This window comes from Eublepharis macularius, chromosome 4, assembly GCF_028583425.1.
Source record: "Eublepharis macularius isolate TG4126 chromosome 4, MPM_Emac_v1.0, whole genome shotgun sequence".
Classification (NCBI taxonomy): Eukaryota; Metazoa; Chordata; class Lepidosauria; order Squamata; family Eublepharidae; genus Eublepharis; species Eublepharis macularius.
In genome coordinates, this window is record NC_072793.1 from 150,984,054 (window position 1) to 150,997,059 (window position 13,006).

Below are 13,006 nucleotides of genomic sequence, written 5' to 3' on the forward strand. Positions count from 1 at the left end.
TGTGCATACATACATAGCTCATGCATCCCCACTAGAACTCTGTCCACTGGCTAGGGTTGCCAGTCTCCACATGGGGCTGGTCTTCTCCTAGAATTACAATTGATTTCCAGGCTACAGAGATCAGTCCCCCTACAGCATTGGAGGGTGGACTGTATGGCATCACATCCCTCCTGAGTTCTTCCCTTTCCCCAAACTCCACTTTCCCCACGCTCTACCACCCAGTCTCCAGGAACTTCCCAACCCAGAGTTGCAACTCTAGTCTACTTCAAAATTCATCAGCCATCACAGTCGAAGTCTTGACACAGGGACTTAAATGGGAAAACATATCCATTAGTTAGGGCAGTTATACTATTAAATTGTTTTAATATGTATTGCAAAATGTTTTGAGTGCATGTTCTTGCATCACTTTCCAGCAGCTGTTGCTGTTCTCCTCCCCTGTCCACCAACATTTCAACCCATTTGACAGACTAAATATTAACTTAAAAAACTTTGTCCATTCTGCTAAATTGACTCACAGAAAGTGTTTATATTCTTTGGGACCATTCATGTGGAGAGGCTGCAGAGAATCAACTGGAAGGTGGCTGAAAAGCAGAAGATCTCCAGCAAAAAAAAAGCTACCAGCTGAGGCCTTTCAGGATCTGGATGAATGCAAGGCTGAAGGCAAAGAGATTCATTATCAAAGTGACAGCAGGAGAAAGAGCACAAATTGCCTCAGAAGGGGCTAGAAGATCTGTGGTTGCATGTGTTTAAAGAGATGGGACGAATGCCTCTGCAGGACCAGAGGGAAGGCCGTGAAGCAGTCTAAGGCAGTTGTCTACCAGCATCAGCAAGAAGCTCCTCACCTCCATTTTATACCCCCAATAATCCTGCACTTTCCAGGAGCTCTCCAGGGCCCTGCACAACAATATTATGCCACCCCTGCAATGCCCCAAATGGGCCCAATTCAACCTGCTGAGGAGTACAGGAACACTGCCAGGAGGGCCCTGGAGAGCTCCTGTGCTTCATAGCTGGCCAATTTAGGTCCTAAATGGGCCTGATTCAGCCCCAAACAGGCCCAAAACATCCCACTGTGGAGTACAGGAGTGCTCCCAGGGGCGGCCCAAGGCCCTGCATGATGACATCACTTCCCGGAAGTGATGCCATCATTCAGCCTTGGAGCATCTGCACAATGCACACTAAAGGTGAGTGTCAGGTCTCCCACCTCCCACCAGAAAGATAAGGGGATCTGGCAACCCTAACTTAAACCCAAAGAAATTGCATTTTTTGTGCACAGCTGTAGAGGTACACATTCACTACATTTACTTATAGCAAGAAAAGATGATGCAATCAGGAAAAGTACTTGGAAGAGGATTTGCTTCCCCTCCAGATAGAGTTGCCAGGTCTCCCTGAGAGCTGGTGGGAGGGGATGGTACTTACTGGCCACATGCATGCCCCCAGCTGGGCATGACAATGTCACTCCTGGAATTGACATAATCACACTGGCTATGGGAGTGCTCTTGCCCTTCACAAGGGACCGAAATTGGCCCCATACAAAGTTTAGGAGTACTCCCATGGCCAGTGAGATGATGTCATTTCTGGAGGTGATGTCATCGCACCCAGTTGAGAGCTTATGCATCTCAAGTTTGCCCAGGTTGCCTGATAGTGGTGAGTAACCACTGGGAAACTTACCACCTTCCACTGATTGCCAGAATTTGGCAGCCAGAGGCACAAACTGCCAGGAGTTTGCCTACTACCAGCGGGCACCTGGGAACCCTACCTCCAGATTCAATGGTCAACAGAATCTGGGGAAGAGGCAAGTGTTTTCCCCAATTGTCTTTTGGATTGCAATCATCTTCCCCGGGGTTGCCAACCTCCAAGTGGGACCCAGAGTTCTCCCTGGATTACAACTGATCTGATCTTCAGACTATGGAGAAATGAAGAAAATGGCAGCTTCCAAGTGTGGCCTCTATAGCATTACATCCCTGCTTAGCTCCCTCCCTCCTCAAACTCTGCCTTCCTCAAGCCTCACTCCAAATCTCCAACCTGATGTGGGCAACCCTACCTGTCCCATCCCAGTCAATGGAGTGCTCCATTAACTAGTGTAGAAAAAAAGAAAGGGGATCCAATCCAAAGAACAATTGTGGAGACCAATTACCAACTCCCTTTTGTCCACCTGGTCATAGCTTAATAGTCTGAGAAATACTGACCTCTAGTATTGTCACATACACCTGTCTTTTTACCCTTCCATAGTGTCTCTTCAAAGGAGAACACAAATCTATCTGAAGCTCCTACTGTTTATGCCTCAACAGTTCTATTAATAGGTATTTAAATAACGTTCTTTTAAGCTACAGTAACTACTACATAAGGTTTCATCTTTATGGATGCCTTGTCATAATTTCTGGAAATATAGAACTGCCTGCCATACCCTTAACATATACCTAAAAGGTTACAAAATATTCAAAGATTATTTTAACTGCTAAAAAAATGACTTTTCCATTAATCAGAATCTCTGGAGGAGAAATTAAATCAATGCTCCCAGCTAAAGTCTGAGGTGTGCAAAATGGGAGAAGGAAGATCAGCATTCTTGGACTTTTAAATCTTATTTTGGTTGGTTTATCAAACCAATAAATAATTATCAGCAAAGTAAAAGAAAAGCAAAGCAAGCATTTTCTTGATATTTTGCTCCTCTCTTCCACCAAATAAAATTCCTGCAACCAGGAAATGCCCTAATAATTGTAATACAGATTTTCTGAAAGATAAAGCAAAGCTACCATCTGCACCAAGAGCCTGTGTGTGCCTTCATACAAGTAAACACTGAGTCCAGTGGGGTTTACTCCAAAGTAAATATGTATGGGATTTCAGCCAAAGTCTTCAAAAAGTTTGTCTTCATCAATAAGCATATGAGTTGGCCCACTTTCTGGAATCATGGACTAAACAATGTATACATCATGACTAGAAAATTAAAACAGGTGTGGCTTGGAACCCTCCAAGAATTACTGCAGATGGAAAGATTTTCCTCAGTTGAGAGCAATTGTCCAACCTTCTTTTTTCCTGTGCAGCTCAAAATGTCCCCTAGGAAACTCCAGAAACAGTATGAAGAGAGAATTGGAGGGGGGGTCATCAAAAATCAACCCCATGCATCAGCAGAAATGTTGGGCAAGATCCATCCCCTTATCTTGTTAAGAGAGCCAGTTTGGTGTAGTGGTTAAGAGTGCGAGACTCTAATCTGGAGAGCTGGGTTTGATTCCCCACTCCTCCACTTGAAGCCAGCTGGGTGACCTTGGGCTAGTCACAGTTCTCCGGAGCTCTCTCAGCCCCACCCACCTCACAGGGTGTTTTTTTGTAGGGATAATATGACATACTTTGTAAACTGCTCTGGGTGGGTGTTAAGTTGTCCTGAAGTGCGGTATATAATTTGAATGTTGTTGTTCTTGTTGTTACTGTTATTACTATTATCATTAAGTGGTTCTAACTGCACTGTGTTATGGAGACTACATAGTGGGGTCCCCAATGTGGCACCCATTGGCACCTTGGCACCCACTCATACCTTTCCTGATGCCTACTAAGTGTTTTAGGGCAGGGAGAGGGCAGGTGGAAGGGCGTTTTCCCAGAAACAGAGCTTCTGATTGGCTGTTGGTGATCTGATTAGCTGTGCAGATTGTTTAAAAAGTTGTTTCAGCAATAGTTGAAGCAGCAGCTCAAGGATCTTCACCATGTTACTCTGTGTTTGTGTGCAAGGAAATATTTTTAAATAATATATTCATTTTAAAAGGCATCCTGTTAAACAGAGCTCCCTGTAATGTTAAAGCGATTCAATTAGAGTTATGCATAACCTCACTCCCTGACATTTTGTGACTGACTCTGCCTCCTGCTGCAGCTATTTTTGTGGTTGTGTCCACCCTCTTGTGTCAGTTTTCCAAACATGCCCTCAGGCTTGAAAAGGTTGGGGATCCCTGCCATATAGCATCTGTTCTGGATCTGTTTCAAAGTGCTGGTATTACCCTTTAAAGTTCTAAATGGCTTAGAACTGGAGTATTTGAAGGACTGCCTCCATCCATATAATACTGCATTAGCTGAAATAAAGTTGCCAGCCCTGCAGGGCACATTTTTCTCAGCCATGTCCACCAAACTATGGATATTCTTTGCCCCAAGAGACTAAACCATCACCCTCCTAACCATTTGCTGGCTTGTAATGACCTTTTTGTTCTGGAAGGCTTTTTGTGTTTCTTTTTCCCATCAAGATGTGTGAATCTGTAACGTTGGTTTTTATGCTAATGCTTGTTGCTGATTTCATTATTGCTCCTTTTATTGACTGCTTCTCTTCATTTCTGAATTTTTACTTTTTAAAAGTTTCTATTGCTATGTGGTGCTGTTTTGGGCTATGGCTTGCTGTTCTATTTGATCATTGAACCTTGAATTGCTATCTTTGATGTGCTTAAGATTGATAGTAATATTTTTATTCCTTGTTGACGCAAGTCACGCTAAGTATAGAATAGAAAGCTTGAGCCTAAGTTTTATAAATAAATGGAGGAGGGGTGTCTATCATACATCCAAGTGATTTCTGTATGCAGATCCTTAAATCTGAGAATCGGGACCACTTGTCTACAAAACAGATGGTTCTGAAACTTCAAGCAACCACCAGATTTGTAGAAAAATCTGAGAACCCCCCAAATGCAACCCCACCAAAGACACTTACCTGAACTCTGAGCATGCACAGATCTCCAAAGATCTATGAGATGGGCCCTGTGTGGTGGCTGGCTGCTCCAAACAACCTGCCTGTTTGGGGCACACTGCCACCACTGGAGAAACAAGGTCCTTTCAGCTCGCTGGCTGTTTCAAACGCCTGTGGATGACCAACTTCTGGGGGCTGCCAACAGTCTTTGCCTGTCCTCAACCCAGGTGGCTTGGCTGCAAGCCACTCCAGGACCAGCTGTCATGGCTGCAACTCACCTTGGACCTGTATGCTGGTGCTCTGAGACTCCACAGGCTCTCCCAGAAGGAACCAGCTAAGGAAAAGATGTTGGGGGTGGGGCAAACAAACACAAAAGGGTGTTTAGGGGGGAAGGGGCAAGGAAAATGATGTTTGGGCGAAATCAAAGACTGTTTTTGAGGTGCAAAGGCTAAAGGGCTAGGCTCCTTGGGAGGGACAGGGGGCATAGGTGAAGGTTCTTGGCAAGAGAGGGATAAAGGGTGTTTGGAAGGGCAAGAAGAAATTCTTTGGGAGTGGAGGCCAAGGCCAAGGATCTTTGGGAAGGAGCAAGACAAAAGGTCTTTGCAAGGCAGGTGGTCAGAAGCTCTCCACAGTTCCATAGAATCTACTTCCATAATTTTTGTGGGGCCCCTGCTTGATGGGTATATTCTAAATATATGCTTCCATATAGGAAGACTAAACTTTTTAAGAAAAACATTTTGTCAAAGCCTCTTTGTCCTATAATCCTTCAACCCAGCTGTAACTATATCTTCTTACTCTATCCACCCAACCTAAACTTCCTCCTTTATTTCCTTCAGTAATAGAAATCTACTGTTGCATATCTGATATGTTGATTTCACATATTGTTTGTTAAATGTACTGTAAAGTTTTCCAAAAGGCATCTAAATCCCTTGTTAAGTCAAGTCTTCCCAAAATGGTTGCTTTGGGAAGGGGGGGATGCATCACAAAATGACTGTCATGAGTGAACCTGTCATGAATGAGCATAGGGAGAGAGGTGGTCCCAAACATATGAGGGACCAAAGCCATGAATGTCTTTGTTTATGAAAGACAATATCTTGAACTGAGTGCAGTAACTGATGAGAAGCCAAAGAAGTGGCTGCAGACTGGGAGTAATATATATGCTTCACCTAGGTCCTGACAATAATTGAGCTACGGAGTTCTACACTAACTTGAGTCTCTGAGCTGAGTTTGAAGGGAGACCTCTGTGAAGTGCATTACAGTACTTTCAATGGCCAAGTGGATAGATGAGCTGTGTCAAAGTCAAGCCATCTTCCTGGTTGAGCCCGGATGTGCCCAAGAAGGGAGGGGGGAGATAAGAGTTGGTGGGAAATGGATATCCTCTGCAGGTGGGCCCACTACCCTACCAGTTCAGACAGCCCCACCACCCAGAAGAAGAACAGAGGGCTGCCACTCTATCTCTGATCCCCCAGGCTGCCATGGCCCATGCCTCTTCACCCAACATTGTGGATACAATGGCACCCTGCAGCTGTTGCCTAAGTTGTGCCATGCCACTGGCATTCTGGCCCAAGCACAGTGGGCAGGCCCAGTGGCACTTCCCTTATCACTTGTCTGTTGTCAGCCACACAGCATGACTGTCACAGCCTCACTCTGCCCCCTCAACCCTTATTTACTTGGAAAAGTTAATGAGAAAATACCAGACATATATATGTCTGATCTTTTCTCAATTTATTTCTTAGACAGCAAGCACAAATATCAGACTGGTTTAAAACTGAACACTTGGCAACCCTAAATCCTATTCATAAGTATTCAATGAGACTATTCCCAGATAAGTGTGTACAGAAATGTACTTAAAAGGCTTGGGGACCTTTGGAATGAGCTAGAGGGTTTGAAGCCTGTGTACCTGCATGAGTCATGCCAATGAAGCCAGCAACAGCCTGGAATGTTTTGAAGGATCATCACTTGTTTAAAGTTTGACTTATGCACCTGTTAAGAGTAATTCAGCAGTAGAATTGGCTGCCTAGAGATGTGGTGGGTTCCCCCTCATTGACAATCTTCAAGGAAGATGCTTTAGGCTGTTCTTGCATTGAGCAGGGGGGTTGAACTAGATGTTCTGTAAGGCCCCTTCCAACTCTTTGATTCTAGGTTGCATATTGATTCTAGGTTGTATATTTTTATTTAAATTGTGTACTTTTTTCTTAAATTGTGTACATCACTTTCAGTCCCTAGTGTGAGAGAAAAGATATCAATATTTAAGACACATGGTTCTCTGTCCCCTACATGCATCTGAAAGCAGAAATGTTCCACCCATCCTACATCGCTTTCAATGTAGTGACTGAGCATCCCCCTATATTCTGAATGCCCATATCATTTAAGCCAATGCAGTATGGATATGACCATCTTAACTTCATTTGTGATTTCCTACATTGCCATTGTCTTCTGCTTCATTTTGTCTCATTTTCATTGCTGTTGTTGATTAGTCATTTGTTTCTTTATACTGCATTTTGCCATTTTTGTACCGTTCATATAAGCACATATCATTTACATCCCATATTTGCATTAGACCATTGTTGTGCCATATAAACATAATTACTGGGGGGGGGGGCTGGAAAATGTGTAGGTTTTAATGGGGAAATGCAGCCAGGGAAAACTTGTGTGGAAAGAAACACTCTTGTCTCACAAGGGAGAAACTAAGTCAAAACGTGAACATTCAAGTCAAAGCATTCAGCTTGGGAAATTTAGTTTCAGCCCTAGTGCAAATAGACAGCCTCTGCATCAGAGTGTGTCCAATTTATGCTCCCAGTTTCTGATCTAGCAGGTTGATATGCAGGAAGAAGGCTGCTTCTCGATTCGACTTGGACAGGACAAGGAGGGATGTAGAGGGAGAAGAGGAGGAAGGGGTGAAATGTTTCCTCTTGGTCCTGTTCTTCTGCTTCCTGCTCCATGAATATTTTTAAGTTTTCCAGAAAGTTATTCAAAATGCAAAAAAATAAAAAGTAATTTATTTATTTATTTATTTATTTATTCATTTATTCAATTTATATACCGCCCATCCCCAGGGGCTCTGGGCGGTGAAGAGTTAAAATTGATAAAAACAAAAACTAAAATCAATATACAAATAATAAATGGATCAAACTAAAGAAAAAGGCTATAACTTTGGGGAGAGGAGAACAGAAGAAGCATTATAAATAAAAACTAAAAAGCAATACTCTGTACCAGAGTATAGGTTTTTTTTTTTAAGTATGGGATATAACCAAAAAAGGAGGAGCACAATATACAAATCCAGAATCTTTTTTCATGGGTTGCACTATCTTATTTCAAAATACCTAAAACTGTGACTCGCTTTTTAACATAAACCCATTTCTGTATCAAGCATGTCCTATTGAAGTGGAGTGCATTGTGGCACACCTGGATGTGATGTCATTTTCTGACATTTGCCTAGAAGGCGAATGTGCTGACAGAGAATATCTCTGTGCACAATTTTATCCATATGCTTGTTTTTAACATACAGTTGTAGGCTTTTAAAGACACATTTTATTAACATATGTTTTTAAAGAAATGTAGCATCCATGACCAACAGTACCATCTGCAATCACCCACGTAAATTAAGTTTGATTATTATTCACTTCCTTTTGGAGTTGCTTCTTCTTCTTAGGAGAGCTTCAGTCTCGTGTGTAAGTCACATATATCTTGCACTTCAGGTTTGTTGCATTTGCTATGGTTGCAGATCATGCGTTTTTTTCTCTTATCGCTTCTCCTAGGTATATTGGACCTAGATGATTCAATGAACTTCACTATTCCTTGCCATGTGCATTCACTTTGATGTAAATTTACACTACTACTTACAGTTTAACTCTTCTGGTGAAACTTAGGTCTGAACCAGTAAAGTTGGAAAGTGCCTCAATTTTTTTGTGATTTTGTGTGTGTGTGTGCTTGTCTGTGGCAAGTAAGGACAATGCTTCCTCATTGCACAAACCAATGATTTTGTAATCAGATTTTGCCAGCACTTTAAAACAGAAATAGCAGCCAAGAAGAGCCTCAGTTTTCATTAGGGCAGTGCAAGTGGAAAGGGAATTAACCCACCCATTCATGGTTTTGTCAATGGAAATTACTACTACCCCCACTGTTGTTAACTATGGAAGAAGAAAAGGCAGTTGATTTCAACTAGCAAAACTATGTGAGAAGGACAAGATAAGCCCTCTCATCCCTCCCATGTGACCTCATTTCTGAGTTTGAGGCTCCTCCTGGGGCATAGCAGGCCCTAGCCCTCCAACACTATTGCTGACCCATAGTGAAGGTTTCCTTCAGGTCTCAGATGTGGAAGTGAAGGGGGAAGCTTTGGTTATGCCCCCCCTTGTAACTCTCCCTTGTTCCCAGGCATTGGCCCTTGACTTCAAGACCAGTATCTCCCATTTCTGCTCCCTGGACTGGGTTACAAAACCTCCCTAACTACCATCACTAATTACCTGGGCCCAGCCACCCCCAAGCCCCCACTCCAGAGTGTGTCTCAACAGCAGCAGCAGCAGCCTTCCCAGCCTTCAGTGCCACCCCTGCTGGCCCTTCTTTCTGTCCCCAGTGGCTGAGAGGAGTGATGGTCTGAGAGTTGGGCCCCTGTACCTGTTTTCCCACTAGCCCCACCTCCCACCTTGGCCTCTGCACTGCCCCTGCTTCCTGGGTGGGGACCAGACTGCTTGTTGCCATGACCTGTGCTTGGGGAGGGAGTTCCACTCAGTCCAACAGCATCTTTGGGGCCAGGAGAATCTGTCTCTTCTCCAAGCCCAACACTGTTGCTCCCAGCCCGACGCTGGGTGATGACATCACACTAGAGCACCCAGTTGCTAGAGACACTGACTGACATCTCCAGGACTCTGTGCTGGTGCCTGGGGCTGTCAGTGACTGCCTGCCGCCTCCCAAGACATCAGGCAGCTGCTGTCTTCTCTGGGGATGAGTTGGGGTTCCTGGGCTGAATTCTGGGTCTGGTGATGTGGGCTGTGTGTGGGAGAGGAGTCAAGCAAGTCGGGGCCACTCAGTTGGCTTGACCCTAGACACTGGGACCAGCTACTTTTATTCAGAGAAATGTTGGTTCCAGTCATGAATCTCCACCCATCAGTCTCATCAGCTGCTTCTCTCCAGTGTAACAAAAGAGTCTTGTGCCATCTTCATGACATTTATTGTGGTATCAAACTTCCTAAACCTCTGTGCCTTCTCTTCTTTCTTTTTCCATTTCCCATATGTTTGCAAGCAAGAGCCTCTGTGAAAAACACACAGTTATTGTGAACGAGGACAGCAGCGCTGATAAAGGAAAGGGCTTGGAGAAATGGTAGCAGTTCTTGGCAGAAAGAAAGGAGGTCACTCTTGGGGCAGCAAGATTCTGTCACACAGCAGAGCTTTTAAAGCAAAAGGCTACTGACACGGAGTGAAATGCTGACTTTATGCAATTTTCTCCCATAATGCCAGCCAATGTTTCCTCAGCCGCCATTCTCCCCATCTTCAGTTTGTTCATTCTTTCATCTGTTCTGTAGAGCAAAGGACTCGGTCTTCAAGTGCTTTGTGTTCGGGGGGGGATGTCTTTCGTGCAGCTGAATCGATATAGAAAAGGATCTCTTCACCTTGCCCAATGTTCTCAAAACAAATGGAATCTGATGAAGCACCTCTCCCTGTAGAGGAAAGATCTTCTTTACTTCGAAAGCCATCATGATTTTAAAAAAAGGAAAATTCGGTAACAGGCAGAGACAAACCTGAGCTTCTTTCTAAAGGATGTTAAGGTGAAACAGTCACACAGACCCATGAGCAATGTCCCATCTTGCTCTCTGAGACGTCTAGGAATTAACTAGTGGCAGCCCAAGTCTCCAGCTGGCCCTTGCCACCACCAACCCCAGCTCTCCTAATCCTCGAAAGGGGCTTTTCTCTCCTTTTCTCTTGGCCTTTGTAGGAATAACTCACAAGATGGCCAACGCACTCAGTAACTCTACACTGGTTTGCCATCTAAGGCCCTGCCTTGTACCTGAGTCTCCTGCTACTTCAGGACTGCTTGCTGCACTTGTGCACTGGAGTAGGATTAGCAATTTGCCAGCAGACCCCCCCCTTCTTGATACCCATTTTAAAATAGCTTTTGTACAGCAGAATCGATCTGGTATGCAGAACAGCTACCAGCAATTAAGAATTTTAAAATGCACATGTGCACACACATACACGCACACACACACAATTTTAAGCACAGCAACAGACTGAGCAAGGGATCCCAAAAGAAATGTGAAAAGAGCAATACCTCGGTCCCTTATTCTAGCTATTGTAATTCTAAGGCAGGCTCTTTAACTTGGAAAGTTAGTTTACTGAGAAGTTCCCATACCTTGGAGTCCCGGTTCAGGACTCCAGCCCCCACATGGCCAATAGCCACCACCTGCAAGGGTGCCAGGTGTGCCCCTCTGCCTACTGATGAATCCAACAAAACAGATCTTCTTTTATGTGCTGGGGGATTTTAGTATCTCCTTGGCCCTCTCAGTGGACAATTCCTACAAAGGCCAAGTGATCGTGGCAGGTACAAGAGGACTGCCAGCATTGATTGGAATAAACTATAGAGTTTTTTCCCTTCCCAGATCACAAGGGAAGTTATCCAAACAAACTTCCTTTCTTCTCTGTGCAAATTTGTACATGCTTTCCAACCAATAAGTATAGAATTGCTGTTCCGAGAAAAGGACTCGTAGCACACTTCCAAAATCACCCCTATTATCTTTCTGTTGACATTTCATCCACAAGATAGATGCTGGGCTCCAGGTAGGTCATTTGTAACTCTTCTAATGATGATGACAACAAACACAGTGCAGTGCCCTCCAACTGACATGGAGAGGCTGCACAATTCTTCACAATCTCTCAGCAAATAAATTGGTTGTCAACATATGCGTGGCAGCTGATTCCCCCCCACCCCCACCCCACCCCCAGCTTTAATGATCACATAGTCCTCGCTTAGGGTTATAACAACCTGGACAAGCTGAATGAAAGATTCTGAGGGTGAAATTCAGGTCAGAGTTAGAGTTGTGAAAGATAGCATTCACATGAATGTATTCCTGGGTTGGACATTCACAGTATTTTTTTTTTCACCCCATACAATGAAATTTCCAGAGTCTGCTAAATGCTGACATTGCTGTGTGTCAAATATGGAGAATATGCAAAACTCAGAGGTCATCTACTTTCACATGTGAATGTCAAGATTTGGCAAATTTTGGAGAGTCACTATGTTATATTTAGAATTGTGCAACAGATTGTCTTAAGAAAACAGGTCATGGGTGAGGTAAATTGTGCGATAGAGATTGCAGAATGTCAAGGGATTAAAATGCTTCACTTCAGAATGGCAACAGCAACAGCTGAATTATCAAACTAACGTACAGCTCCTCAAGTCTTCCTGAGTAGTAACACTGTCATTTAATGATGTGGCAATCCTCACAAGTAACAGTCTTTGAAACTTGAATGTACTCAGCTCGCAATTCCCATTTTCTCTCCAGTCAAGCAACCCATATTCTCATATTGATGATCTGGTCACAGTTTAAAGCAGGCAGTATTTTGAGTGTATGTGCTGCTTTTGTGATCTGAGCAGTCATCGGCATTCATCATTCACACTAGGCAGCCGACTAGCAAGCAACTACTATTGGCACATCCTTAGAGTTATGGGGCCTGACATATATACCATTGCCTAGGCAATTCAGTGTCTTTCCCTGCACACAAGCCACAGCAGCAGTGTGAGAAAATGCATGAGCAAAGTATTTGTGATGTGATTTAAAATACTTGGTTTCACTCTTCCCCAGGGAGGATTGGAACTCGGACGGGTAAAATATGAAAGCTAAGCAACCACTATAGAATGAGCAGAGCATTTGGTGAGTACCATTTTCTAGGCTCTTCTCGGTGGATTGGGTGTGTAAGGTTTTTCTCACAACAGAGAAGTGATCACTCAGCATTGTTCCTGGGGAGCCCTACAATACATTCTGCATTTTGTGAATGGTTGCTACCAGGCTGTGATCCTGTAGTCTTTGGTTTCTACCAGTTTGTGTTCTTATTTTCCTGTAATGACATAATAATAATGTTAGATTTATATACTGCCCTTCAGGGCAACTTAACGCCCACTCAGAGGAGTTTACAAAATGTGTTACTATTATTCTCATGACATCACCCTGTGAGGTGGGTGGAGCTGAGAGGACTCTGAAAGAGCTGTGATTGACCCAAAGTCACCACCCTGGCTTCAAGTGGAGGAGTGGGGAATCAAACCCAGTTCTCCAGATTAGAGTCCTGCTGCTCTTAACCGCTACACCAAACTGGCTGTTGCTCCTCCCCAGTGTTTCTACATCCACATAGTTCCTGAACTGACCC